This window comes from Mastomys coucha, unplaced genomic scaffold, assembly GCF_008632895.1.
Source record: "Mastomys coucha isolate ucsf_1 unplaced genomic scaffold, UCSF_Mcou_1 pScaffold3, whole genome shotgun sequence".
Taxonomy (NCBI): Eukaryota; Metazoa; Chordata; class Mammalia; order Rodentia; family Muridae; genus Mastomys; species Mastomys coucha.
Window position 1 is genome coordinate 2,825,484 of NW_022196909.1, and position 15,118 is coordinate 2,840,601.

The window sequence follows — 15,118 nt, forward strand, 5'->3', positions numbered from 1 at the left end:
GTCCCTCCTCCATCGTACACAGGAGCAGACAGGTCCCTCCTCCATCGTACACAGGAGCAGACAGGTTCTCCTCCATCGTACACAGGAGCAGACAGGTTCCTCCTCCATCGTACACAGGAGCAGACAGGTTCTCCTCCATCGTACACAGGAGCAGACAAGTTCTCCCCCATCGTACACAGGAGCAGACAGGTCCCTCCTCCATCACACACAGAAGCAGACAGGTCCCTCCTCCATCGTACACAGGAGCAGACAGATTCCTCCTTTTCCTTTTCTTTTTTCTTATTTTTCCTCCAGTTACTCTATGAATGAATACATATGTAAATTTGTCGGATTTAGTCATTGCTCAGTATATATGTAATTGAAATACATATCCATTTTAGTCTATAAACATATACATTTTAAACATAGTTATTGTGTATGTTCCTAAGTCCTAACTACTATGACTAAATACTGTAAGGAACATAGGCTTACAGACAGTGCTCTGACACATGCACCCCATCTGTGATTGTTTAGTGATTTACTAGATTCATCTTTAATTTCTTTTTTTTTTTCTTTATTTTTTTCTTTTTTTTTTTTCTTTAATTTCTTAAGCACCCTTTATATGTCTTCTACGGTGGCCATATCAATTCACATGCCTGCACACAGTGTCTGAGGCTCCCCATCCCTTCACACAGCAATTTTCTTTGTCTTTTTGATTTTTTTTTTTTTTTTTTTTTTTTTTTTTTTTTTTTTTTTTTTTTTAGTTACAATGTAACATTTAGTATTTACTATGACATTTTCAGACTTGGACATCACTGTCTTTTACTCAACTCAGGTTTTCTACTTCAGTTTTTTTGTTTTATTTTGTTTTTTGGAGGGATTTGTTTGTTTGTTTGTTGTTTTTCTGGTTTTGTTCAGAGACAAAGTCTCACTCTATAGCCAAAGTTGGCTTTTTAACTCATCCTGTTTCCTAGGCTGTCTTCAAATTCACAGTGGTCCTTCAGCCTAATCCTCCTAAATGCTCCTCCATGTACCATTGAGTCAAGCTCAGAAGTGACTTTTGAATTTTTTTTTTTTTTTTTGAGATAGGGTTTCTCTGTAGGGCCTTGGCTGTCCTCGAACTCACTCTGTAGCCCAAACTGGCCTTGAACTCAGACCAAGTTGGCCTTGAACTCCTGCCTCTGTCTCCCAAGTGCTGGGATTAAAGGCGTGTGCCACCACTGCCCGGCTATAACTTTTTATCAATACTAGAGGGTATAAATTTCAGGGTGCTGTCCTAAAACCTCCAGGTTCACAAGATAGTATTTTTTTAAGGCCTTAGTTCTTTTCCTTCCCATCCCCCACAATTTCTAGTTATCTCAGAGTCCGTCAGCTCATCACACAGTTCAGCAAGTGCACTTTTTTCCATCCATCAGTACAGTGTTTCCAGCCCATGGTAACCCTCTCCACTCCTCAGCCAGCTATGAAAATGGAAGGATATAGGCTTTCTCCACGTGGGCAAGGGGTTGCTTAAAAGCTTACCCTAGGTTTGAGTTGTAATACCTGCTGCTTTTTTGTTTGTTTGTTTGTCTGGTTGTTTATTGAGGCAGGGTCTTGCTGTATATCTCAGGAGGTTGGCCTTGAACTTCACTATGTAGTCAAGAATGGTGTTGACTGGGCAATCCTTATGTCTCAGAATGCTAGGACTATAGGTGTGGACTAGCTCACCTGTAGGTGCTGGCATCGTAGGAGGGCACTAGCACACCTGAAGGTGCTGGCATCGTAGGAGGGCACTAGCACACCTGAAGGTGCTGGCATCGTAGGAGGGCACTAGCACACTTGAAGGTGCTGGCATCGTAGGAGGGCACTAGCACATCTTGTTTCACACTGCTTTGTTTGTTTTCCTTTTCGTTTTTTTGTGGAACAAGGTCTCATTTATCCCAGGCTGAAGATAACCTTGAACTCCTGCACTTACTGCACACAGTGATTACAGGTATGAGCCACCACACCCAGTTTATATAAGGTTTTGGATCAAATTCAGAGCTTGTAATGTAAGCTTGGTGTGAATGCTACCAACTGACCCTCACCCTTTTGCATGAATGCCACTTTCTCACTGCAGCAGCTTCCCTGCTGGTGAAGCCATGACTGATGCTGATGATAATGAAACAGATAGATGAGCATGAACCACACAGTACTGTGCATCCTCCCTCTAATAATCTGCCTGGCATGCTGGAGAGAATGCCACACCCTACTGGCTGCCCAGCCCTCCAGGAGCAGTCATATGGAAAGGAATCACAGCCTCTGTGCAGATGAAGCAGACTTTTGCTGAGTGAACTGTGTAAAATGCAATCAGAAGTTTCATGTAATGGATTGAGAATCTAAACCAATTAGAAAACTGTCTGACCCAAACCACAGTTCAATTCAGGCTAGGAAAGAAGCTGTTGTCTCTAATGTACTTCACCTCTCCTCTAAAGCCAGCCCTGCTGTTTTTGAAAAGGTTAAAATTATGTCCATGCAGCAAAGCTATAAATGGCCTGCCTTAAAAGGAGCAGGCATCAACATGATACTGGAATCCTCACCCTTGGCAGAATAAGAGAGCAGATGTTTGAGAGAAATGGCAGCTATGTGTTCAAACAAATACCAGGAGGAGCAGGGAAAAGTAATCTTTCATAAGCTGGTACTTCAAGATCATGTCCAGAGGAACATTAGTGCTACCATTTCCTTATTCAAATGAAGTCAGTCTCTGAATGTCTGTGCACACAGAAGTGCCGGCCTCCCCACAAGCCTGGTGGGTGGAATGGACTGACTATTAGCTCAAACTGAAAGACTCGAAAAATCAAACTCAAGGTCAGGTCAGTGTGGAAAGAAAAACAGTAACAAAAGCTGAGAAGGCTTTTAAAATACGTGATAAGACTGAGATACAACTAATTTTTGACAGAGAAAGAAAGAAAAAGAGCAAAATCTTCAACAGAGATACGCCCTGCCCCTACCTGCTTCTGTGGAACTTCCTCACAGAATAACAAGGGAAACGGATTTGCTTTAAGAGTTAAAGGACAAGTGCGGCTGAAGCAGAATGAGAAGGGGAAAGTTAGAGAAGTACCAGGGACCAGAGTGGATAACCAGAGTGTGTTCTTTACCCAGTGCCTGGGACACACTACCGCATGGTGACCTTAGCAGCTACACTGAGACATGAGCTCTGGCTAGGGAGACAAGCCCGCAGAACATGAGTCTGAGGCATAGGTTATGACTTCCTCTGTGGGTCTTTAATACACAGTAGGCAGTGCTGATTGGTGGTAAATACAGATTTAATCTAATTGTGCTCGCAAGACTATTGTGTGAGGTCAGAACATAAAGTCATTAATTTACAACAGGCAAGGCTTCATCACCCTAATTACATCAGCCACTATCCAGGATCAGAAATCAAGGTAGGTGGGCAATCTGAATAATCATCAGGAAACTGCTTACTGAATGTGGTATGAGGTCAAGGGGATTTGGGCAGTCTTATGGGATACTCCTGGCCATCCTGCCTTTCTTACCCAGATCAGAACACACGGCAGGTTAGTCCACTAGGTCAGAACAAGAAGTAGAGCGGCCAACCACTCAAGAAGTCCCTTTTGCAAGCCTACCCAAGGTACTGCCACTCTTCTTGGCAATTAGCTGGTCCTATACAATGAAGCACAGCTGATGGGATCCCATCCTGGTAATCCCATGCCTATGGCTCAGGCATGTGCAGCAAAAGCTCATTGACACAATTTAGATAAATGAAGTGTATATTATGATAACGAGTAAGAGGAGGAGGCTGCTCTCAGGTTGCTTCACTCTTAAAGTGGTTCTCCTGAGAAGCCGACTTTTCTGTTGCATGGACTGGGTGTCTACATAAGTCCTAGAACTGGCTGAACAATTTCTTCCGTGCCCAGATAAAGCCAAGGCTAAAAGTCAACCAGCTGAGACAGTAGAGCAGAAAGACTGGAAAACCCACAGCCCAGTCCTTATTATTGAGCTGTTAATTAATCAACCCTAGAAAATGATATGTGAGATTATAGCATTGCTGGTGTTTATGCAACCTTGCTTGGGTCTTTTGGTTTTTATTTTTGGGGGAGGAGTTGTTTTGTTTTGTTTTTAACTCTGCTCGAGCTGCCATAACAAAATACTACAGATAAGATGTCTTAAACAACAGAGACAGTTCTGACAATAAGAAGTTCAAGTTCAAGGTTTTGGTGGGTTGAGTTTTATGAGGCCTTTCTTGTCAGCTTAGAGTCACTTTTAAGCTATGTCCCTGGAAACCTTTTTCTCTGTGTAACAGAGAAATAGCCTCCTCCCCTCTCTCATTGGTGATCTCACCTTAGAACCTTGCACATGCTATGCAGTACTCTCCTGAGCTTTATCTCTAGCAACCTTGCATTTCTTCCTCTTAGAGAAGGACCCTCATCCCATCAGAGTCTAACACGTAGACTATGACCCCATCTCATCCCCATGACCTCTTTTGGTCTTGGCTCCCTCTGTACAAGCCCCCTCTCCAATTTGCCCAAATAACAGAGCCTTTCCTAGCTTCTTAAAACCCTCCTATTTTAAAGGTTTAACCTTTGACACTGCAGCATACTGTCATCCACAAAGTTTAATCTTCAGAGCCACACAATCAAGTTACAGAGAACAACCTAAAAGAAAGCCCCACAGTGTTTTCAGTTTAGGATTTGGGGGTGGGTTAACTTGATACTGAGGCTTTAGCTGTATATAGCCTGCAGGCTGCAGGTTGGATGTGCCTGAGTATTCCAAGATGTCAATGATTCAGATACAATTCTGGTCATAACAGGTTGTTTCTTATTAATAATACGCTATATGCAAAGTTACTACTGTCGATAGCCATCATTTCAGTGGGGCTATGAAAGTCTGCTGTCACAAGTTGATGGTTAGATTGCCCACCAAATTCTCAATTGCTTAGCATGAGTATAGAGTTACAGATGTTCCAGATTTGTTGTAAATCCGACTAAATTATCAGAGTCAAAATTATTTCCAGCCTACAGAGTAACAATGCAGGTATCAAATTCTTTCACAGTGCACACACAGGCAAAGCAAATCAGAGGAGGCAGGGTAAAGGGCCTTTGCTTCCTTCCATTCTCTAAGAATAAGGACAGTTGCTCTTAGGCTGCCCTCACCCCAAGCCTCAAAGCACCTTGTGGATGAAACTTTTGTCACTTAGCATAACAGGGAAAATCACCAGACTATTTCATTTTTGCTTGTCAGTAGTAACACACACATCAAGTCAATCAAAAATGAAAGGAGAGTCAGAAGATCGCTAATGGAAACAGGAACCTGCTGTTTGGGTTCTACACTGTAGAAGGAGAGAACCAACTACCTCAAGTTAGCTACTGATCTCCAATGTGCACCTAGCAGGCAAGAGCACATAAAAGTTAGATGATAGGTAGGTAGGTAGATAGACAGACAGACAGACAGACAGACAGACAGACAGACAGATAGGGATAATAAATAATAGGTAGTGCCATAGTTAGGGTTTCCATTGCTCTGAAGATACACAATAACCGAAGGCAAGCATTGACTTGGGGCTAACATCCAGGTGGGCATGGTGCTGGAGGAACTGAGAATTCTACATCTTATTTCAAAGGTAAACAGAAGACTTGCATCCTTGGAACTAGGAGGAAGCTCTCAAAGCCTGCTCTCACAGTGACATACTTCCTCCAAGGCCACAGCTACTCCAACAAGGCCATACCTCCTTCCTAATAGTGCTACTCCCTGGACTAAGCATATTCAAATCACCACAGATAGATAGATAGATTGACAGAGTTTTTTAGTTTTAATTTATGGACTATAGAGATGGCACAGTGGTTAAAAGCACTGACTGTTCTTTCAAAGAACTTGAATTCGGTTTCCACATGGCAGCTCAGAATCTGACACTTTCTTTTGGCCTCCAAGGTTGTACAGAATCATACATGCATGTTGAAGGTCAGTCCCTGTGTCCATAGATTACTAGGGAAACAAGGAATGTTAAACACACAGTGAACTCTTCTCAATAGAGGAGATAAAATAGCTGTTTTTCTACAGAAAGCTGGGAGTGGATGTTTTTTAAGGACCTGGTATCCTTTTTGCTACCTGTGAAAGTAGACCTTACATACCTTTTGCTGTAAAGGCAGATCTAACCCAAATTCCCTAGAATTCCTATTCCAGAGTCTCCCTCCTTAGACTGTTATCTTTGGCTCACAGTTAAATCCATCCATAGGGGAGCTGTCACAAACATTTTATAGCCTGCTGATCACCATGCTACCTTAGTCAGAGACCATACTAGATTCTAGGCCTTTTAGCTGTAGAGCCCACCCTCATGGTCATATGTATATTGTAAAGGAGTTTCTATGTGGCCTACCTTAAGCTTTATTGTACACCTGGAATTTGAATGACTGTTGCCTGGAAATTTTTTCCAAATTTAATTGTGTTTTAAATATGCTGACAATGAGCCACCTGGCATTAGACTCCTCAAAGTCTGATCTAAGTTGACAAAGTCGATCTGAATTGGGTTATCATTCTCAACTCTTCATAGATTCACTTCACTTCCTGAACCCCTTCTGGGTCTCCCTTGCATGTAAGCAAAATATTTGCATACAATAAAATAATTATTTAAAATTTGGATAGAGAAACTTTAAATTAAAATTTTTCAATTAAAATTTGGATAAAGAAATGTTAATAGTTATTTTACTATTTTAAGTGTGTGCATGCATGTGTGTATGTGTGTGTGCATATGCACATGTGTGAATATGCGCGTGCATGTTAAGTACTTCAGGTGCCACAGAAGCCAAAGCAACCTTAGCACCTTTGGCACCTTTGGATGTTCCTGTACCTGGAGGAATGCCAGGATGTGATCCATTGACATGGTTTCTGGGAAGAAAACTTGGGCCCTTCAAAAGTTATTCCTTAGAGCTGATAAAGGATTAGTTTCTCCAGAAACAGATGCTCCCTTTACTCAAATGAACCAAATCCAAATTCTGACAGCCATAAAGCACAGGAAAATCTGCTGGCTATGGGGATAGCATTTTATCAAAACCCTGAGGTGTAGCTGCTGGGAAATGAGCATCTTAATATCAAGATTACCCTAGAAATTTCAAAACACCACAGAGACAATGACTGCAGTGATTCACATCCAGTGTACCCAAAACACCAGATGGTGTTCATGGAGTTTCCAAGCTTCTCTTAATATTGTGAACTAACCAGAAGAAAGGTAAGTAGGAACTGATGTATTTGTTTGACTTCAGCAGGAAGATTATCAAGTTGGGATGCTAAGAAAGACTCTCACACCAATCAGGAGCTCATATTGGCTGTTGGCTGTATTCTCAACTATTAGCATACTCTTAGGAAAGAAATAAACATATGAATAAACATACAAGTTAGGTCTTACATGTGAAAGACTCTTAGAATAAGGAAGTCAGGGAAGAAAAATAATTTAAAATAATTGGTGGAGAAAAAGCATCTAAGACATAGTTGATGTCATGATGGTTTGTACTGTCAGTCTGACAGCATCTAGAGTCACCTAGGAAACAGGCCTGGGAATGTCTGCAACCAACTACCTTAATTATATTAACTGATGAGCGATAGTCATCTTAGTCGGACTGTTCCTCAAGTAATAGGAAAAGAAACTAAAAGATTATCTATGATGGTTTGAATGAGAATACAACCCCCCAGGCTTGTAACTTTGACCATTTGGCCCATAGTTTGTGAAACAGTTTCAGAAAGGTTATGAAGTATAGTTTGTTGGAGAAAATGTCACTGGGCATGGGATTTGAAGTTTCAAATCTAATGCCATTCTCAGCTCTCTCTACCCTGTGGTTGTATCTCAAGACATAAATTCTCAGCTATTGCTCCAGCACCATGTCTGTCTGCGTGCTGCCATGCTACCTACTATGACCATCATGGACTCTACCACCCTCTGGAACCCTGAGCCCCAAATTAAGTGTTTTATTTTATAAGTTGCCTTGGTTACGGTGCTTGTCACTGCAATGGAAAATAACTGACTATATACTCAGAAGTCACTCATTCCATTAGCTCATGACATCACCCAGATTTCTTAAATAAACACATGAATTAAGACCTGACCCTGCTGGCATAGGTGCAGGAGAGCTGACCCTGATGGAGTCACAAATTTTAGTCATTTTACAAAGAAGAAAGTGTAGCATAGGCTGTCAAGTGTTTTGAGTGTGTGTTGTGCGACTAGTGAGAAAAGTAGGGAGTACCATAGTATGTACACATACAGAACAATGTGCTATAAAAAGAGTGGCACCTGGATTTCATAAATACTTGCTTCTCCATGCTTTCTTAAAGAGAAAGATCTTTTAAAAAAATATAAGGGAAACCAATGAAATGTAGATAAAGGTATAAAAATGAAGAGATATATAGAGATAAGATATGAAGATATAAAAACACGTATATACACAGAGAGGGGAGAGAAAAGGAAAGAGAGAGAGGGAGAATACAGAACGTGTACTCGATACCAAAGGCTACCGAGTAAATACTCCGAGCCAGGAGCAGGTTACCTCTTCTGAAGTTATCAAACAATGAAGTCCCATAGATCCCCATACAGGCTATTGTCATTGTTCTTGGCTACTCTGCAGAACTTGATAGCAAGACACTGTTGCTAAAGACACCCAACCCATGACTAAGTCATAAAGTATGATGAGTTCATGCTGGTAGTGACTCGGAAGTTTCTTCCTTACTGAATAGCTTTCATAGTACTGGAAGATACTATACGCACACTACCAGAGGAGAAAGGTCATCAACAAATTAATCCAGCTGTGAACATTGTGAGCTACAACAGTAACTGGCCTGACAAGACACTGGTACAATAGTGGTATGGATGTTGTGGGAGTGAATAACCACATTCTGGATGCACAGACTACTCGACAAGATGAAACCCATGTCTCTAACCTATAGATAGATAGCTATTGGGTCCTAGGTGAGGACCTAATACTATTAGGCTACTAAATGTCTTAACTAATTTCTAATAACTTACTGTTATGCCCATAGATAAATGCATCTCTGAAGCCCCAGTGAAGAGACTTCTATTTGCAATAGATTGTGATTGACACAGAGTCCCACAACTGGCCAAAGCTCAGAGAATAACAGACTGCAGAGTCCTTGGTCCTAAATAGAGAACATCTATCTAGCACCCTCCTCCCGAGACTCAGGGACTGTTGCAGAATAAGGGACAGAGAGAATTTAAGAGCCAGAGGAGGTAAACGACTCTAAAGAAATATCTTCTGGAGACAGCAGGGTAGCTGCACATATAAACCCACAGAGACTGGGACAGCATGCACAAGATCTATGCCAGGCCAAGCCAGTCCAAATCCCAGAATGCATTATGAGATGTACAGAAAGCCCCATGCCTAGCCATGGAGCAATCTGCAATCCTAAGCTTCTGGGAGGTTCAGTGTTCTCTAAGTTTGTAGCCCCTGCTTAGCTGATCATTCTCCACGGGAATAACACACATCCAGAAATAGTGAGAAAAACACAAATTGATCTTAAAGGTTTGTTTGTTTGCTTGCTTTTTTAGATAGCACAAAAGTGGATAGACAGGAAAGGGACAGTGGATTTGGAAGAGCTTGGGGAAATGAAATAAGAAACTCAATGAAATTCAAATTTCTGAAAGATTTAGTGTGTGTGTGTGTGTGTGTGTGAGAGAGAGGGGGGGTACAGAGGGAGAGGAGGGAGAGAGAGACAGTCAGAGACAGAGACAGAGAGCCTGCTGGAGGGGATCTGTGTCTGAGGAGGCAAGAGGAGGGTGTCATATTCCCTGAATTTTGAGTCAGCGAACAGGAGTGCTGTAACCTGAGCACCTTTCCTCTGCAAGAGCAGCAAGCACTCTTGACCCTTCTATTATCTGTGCTATTAAAAAGAAATAAGAATGAAGATAATATGTGATCCCACTTGACAGCTAAAAGGCACTAATAGCCTGATAAAAACTGAACATCTAAAGGGCAGACACTAATTTCAAATGCTATTTGGACCTTGGAAGTAGGACCTTGAAAGGATCATTTTGTAGCAGTTCCTTTGTGGTTTTGTTTGTTTGTTTTTAAAGTGAATAACTATCGCTTGCCTTTATATGATGGTAATGCAGATATGAGCATTGTGTGCATACGATATGTTATATAAGGCTGAAGAGCCACTCTTAAGTATGTTTGGTTTCTAAGTAATGATTATTAATTCAAATAGGTCAAAGTTTGTGGGACATCCAAATAAGAGAAAGAAATGTTGAAGACATAGTGCTCAGAGACGGGAGCCCAGGTAGGCTCAGGGCTCATGTCCTGAGAAGCAGAACTAAAAAGTGGGTCTTACTCTAAGACTTCCCTGGTTATCTCAGCCTTTCTGTTTTGTCATGCCCCACAACTTTCAGCTCATCAGAACATCCCTACCCTGTTCTCCTATGAACTGGCCTTTCTGTCCTTTAGCCTGTAACTCTTCTATCTGCTCATTTATGATTATAACTTACATAGAACTATAACTCATTCACGATCTGATCCAACCTATCTCTATCTCATTTCTTTTTAACATTCTCCTCCCAAAGTTAATCCCATTTTTCTCCTAGTAATAGTCCAGTAACAATGCCTAAGACAGACCAAGGCCATCTTTTGTACAAGTCTCAATACCAGGCTCATGCATTGACTGCATCTGCCTTGGGAAGCTATCTTGTCCACAGAGATCAGGATACATAGTAGGAAATGTATCTACTCAAGACTTGTTCAATCCTGATAGAAGATATACCACTAGTCAACTTCGCTTGGATTGGCCACCTTCAGTATGTCAGTGAATGAGATGATTGGTTCATATTTCCTTTATGTTATGTGGCCATTGTCTATGTTTCTCTTAACTTAAAAGTATAATTGATAATTTTGGGAGACAACTTTCAAGTGTACAGGAGTATTCAACAATGTGTTTCTTCAGTAGAAGACAACTCTAACAGAAGCCTACAATCTTCCCTAATTTTCATGAATAAACTCCCCCTCTAAATCCAGGACAAGTCATAATTAATAGCTTTGTAGGAGACATTTCACAAAAGATCACAGTTATTATTTATTGTTTATAATGAAGCTTTCAGCCCGGGGGGACATGATGAGGATCACTATCAGGCTTTGTAAAATGTCTTTGGCTTTTCAGTGAGAAGGTATTATATGTGGTAATAATAGATAGGGAAGCAATGATATTCTCACACAACCCTGACACCAAGTTCATCTTTGTCTTAAAAAAATAAGTCCATCTTTGAGCCTTCTGGGACTTGCTAAATTCCATTTGTCTGAGGATGGAGAAAGATGCTCATTATAAAGGCAGTTCCTAGCCAGATGTGGTAATCCATACCTGGACTCTCTGCACTCAGGAGCTTGGGTAGGAGGATTGTGAGTTTGAGGTCAGCCTGAGTTACACAGATGTTTCTTCTTACATCCTATATTTCAAGCCTCATGTATACCGAAGACATCTGTAAAGGCACAATGGTGCTAACTGAAATCTAACTGTATAAAAGTGTTAAGATGATATAGGAAAAAATTTCTGCTGAAGCTGAAATTATACTTACCAAGATTTAAATGCATATGCTATGAATATATACAAAAGAGAGGAAATTTAAAATAGTGATATAGTACACAACTTGTAAGAATAATGTTATAATCATACCTATATGTGGATGGTGTTTTTACTACTTTATAAAGCAGTTCTGTGTGTGTATATTTGTATTCATTATTTCATCTGGTTCTCAATAGAAACCTTGGAGCTAGGTGATGGAGTTCACCTAATTCTATTGCCCTGGACATAACTAAGATTTAAAGAAAACCAACGTTTCCAAGGACAACAGGGCTGGGGAAGCAAATGTATCAACAAAACAAAAAACAAAAACATGGAGCCCAAGATCCCTGTGAACCCACATACTACTGTTCTCTCAAGACCAGATAAGGCTTTTAGTCACTGTTTCTTTAATACTTCAGTGCAGAGAAGGGGAAGGATACAGTAATTTTCAGGGGCAGACCAGAAGGGAGGTACATTGAAATCTGGGACTCCAGCAGGAGTGCCAAGAAAAGCTGGACTCATTCATTTAATGTACAATTAATAATGTGTAAGCAGCAGCTCCTTTGACCAAATTTCAATTCTCAACTATGACAGCAAACTCAGAGAGGCTGCCAAGGGCAGCCTGCGCCTGTATCAGTCCCTGCCTCTTTTGTAATAACTACGTGTGTTCTGGCTCCTTTTTGATTCCCACTTTGCACAAACTCCAGGCTGCCTCAGACATAGCAACCTAGCAAGTTTGTCCCTATAGAAAGCTTCACCGTGTCATTATGTCATGTCTAAATCCAATTTAGAATTGCTTTTCTGGTTTTTATACTCTTCCTGGGTTTGCTCCACCTTTCCTCTCCAGATTCATTTCTCCTCATCTTCATCAATCTGTCATACTCAGCCCCACCCCTTCATCCCACTTCTTGGCTTTTCAGGCAGTTACTGCATGAACGAGAAGATTGCAGGAATCTCATTTATCGCTTGTGAGAAGTCTCACAGGAACACATTGCAAAGCCTCCCTCACAGCCTACAGAGGGAAAGAGACTGTGCAAGACACCCAAAAGTGAATCTCTAAACAGGGAGGATTCGCAAAATAGCTCTACCAAACTATCCCTGCTGCGCTTTAAATAAAGAAAAATAAATCTGAGCCCACAATAAAACTTTGCCTTTGTTCTAAAAATTACTACATTCCCTTTAAAAGACAATCCCTGAAGTTCAAATGTCTGCCACAAGGCACATGGGAGTGGGTAACAGCAATGCCCTGGCGTATGTCACACCTCAAAGCTGACTTGACAGTTCTTCATGGCTCCAGGTGACATGTGAGTGGTGGGTCCTCAGAAAACTGTTCCACATCATTCCGAACCCCCGCCCTACACCCTACCCCAACTCCACGCAACAAAACTGAGGTGGTAGGGGACCAGCATCTTCCCTGCTAGCAGGAGGCTCAGACCCTGGACTGCTGCTGCTGCTGCACTTGTATTTCATATACAGATGCATATGTGTAGGAGAAGAGGAAGGCACACCGAAGGGCCTAGACTCAAAGCACACAGGATTCTGTATAGGATACCTTGCAGATTATTGAAGATAGAAGTATGACTCTAGTAGAAAACTACCTCCCAGTATGTTAAGACCATTACTGATTATCATCAAGAGTCTTTTACCTTCAGAATGAAAACAAAAATAAGTCCCATAAGAGCCTGGGTAGAAGCTATTTCATCAGAGTCGCAGTTAGGTGTGTTCTACTAGGAGGTGTGTTTCTGATTTACCTTGGGACATCATAAAGGTGAAATGCCTGGCAAAGTGAAGCAAAAGATGCTGTTGTGTGCCTACTACCAAGAAAATTGTAACCACTGGGCCACACAGTCGGGGCTCCCCACTTATAGGTGATGATGAACATGCAGTATTGTAGTCTTACCTGTGTTTGTATGGATGTATCAAAGTCCCTATTTTTATATGACTGGCTCTATGTGGTCTCCTCGTTGATTTCTACTATCTGTTTCTAGTTTTCCTTTTAGCTCTAAGTTGGCCCAAGATTCAGATTTCTAAAGGTGTGAAGCCATGACTACAGAAATGGATTTCATTCAACTTGATTTTTGTGTGTGAAATCTAGTGCAGGGTGAAGTGTGTGCTTATAGCCTCTCAATCGGGCTATGGAAAACAGCTTTTCATAAAGAATCTGCTTCTTGTAGTTTTGTGGCATCAAGTACTATAATGAAAAGTAATCAACTTCTGCTTCATTAAAATGTAAGAGCTCAGGAGATGACACAGTGGCTAAGAGCAAGCATGAGAGCCTCAGTTCCAATCCCCAGAGCCCACATGAACAACATAGTCATGGCACTGTGTGCCTGTAGGCTGGGCATTGAAGGGCAGAGACAAAACCCTGAGAACTCACTGGCCAGCTACCAACCTAAATGAAACAAGAAACATGGACAAACCTATCTCAAGCACAGGTGCTTGTACCACATTCACATACACACACACACACACACACACACACAGTAGCATGCGCTACTGTAGGGAGAGAGAGGTCGTGAGTGAATGTGATGTGAGTGTGTATTGTTGGCGGACACATGGCCACGTCAAGGACCTCAATGACTCAGCCTCATGTGAGTAGCAAAGACTTAACCCCAGTAAGGCTCAGAAACATGGCAAATCCTTCTGGTCCTCATGTAAATACTGACAGTGTGAGCATGATATATCCACTATAGCCTTCTCATACCCCACCATCAAATAGTTATGGCCAGAAGACTTCTCCCCTACAGTGACTGCTCCTAAAGAGATTAATCAAACCCGGCTCCTTGATTTAGCTGTATACCATGAGCCCTACTTCCTTGCTCCACTGTGTATAATAAACATGCTTGACTTCTGAGGGTGGGACAGATGCTATGGTTTCCCTATTGAGAGCTGAGAGCACTTAATCCCACCTTTTCTCTAGATGTGCATCTGCCACTTCATCATTCCCTCAATGCCCCAGTTAGGTCAGTTCCCTGCAGCTGTTCAGAGCACATAGTGCACATAATATATGCATATTTGAACATACCTCTTGTCTTACTGTTCTGTTGCTGTGAAGAGACATCATGACTATGGCAACTCTTATAAAAAAAAAAAGCATTTTGTTGGGAGCTTGCTTATGCTTTTAGAGGGTCACTCCACGATCATCGTGACAGCAAGCAAGCAGGTGGCATCGGGGCCGTTGCTGAGAATTGAAATCCTGCTCCACAGAAGGAGCTGACATGAGCTTTTGAAACCCCAAAGCCCATCCCCAATGGCATGTCCTCCAACAAGTCCATGCCCTCTAATCCTTCCCAAACAGTTCCAATAACTGGGGACCATGTTAAATAGCTAGTTTGATAATTACCAAAAAGAGCTTGGTCTGTGGAAATGGATGCAAGAATCCCAGCTCCTAGAATGAGGTCTATTCTCAGTAAACCACATGAAATGGTAGGAAATCCCAAGCCCAAGTACCCTCACTATGTTCTTGTTGTTATTTGCTGTCATATAGCTAAAGTCAAATCCATTCCTCAATAATAAATTATTATGAAGTTATTTCATCCAAAAAGGCACTGGATGATAATAGATGTCTTAATGTTGATAACTCTTTTTTTTTTTTTTTTTTTTTTTTTTTTTT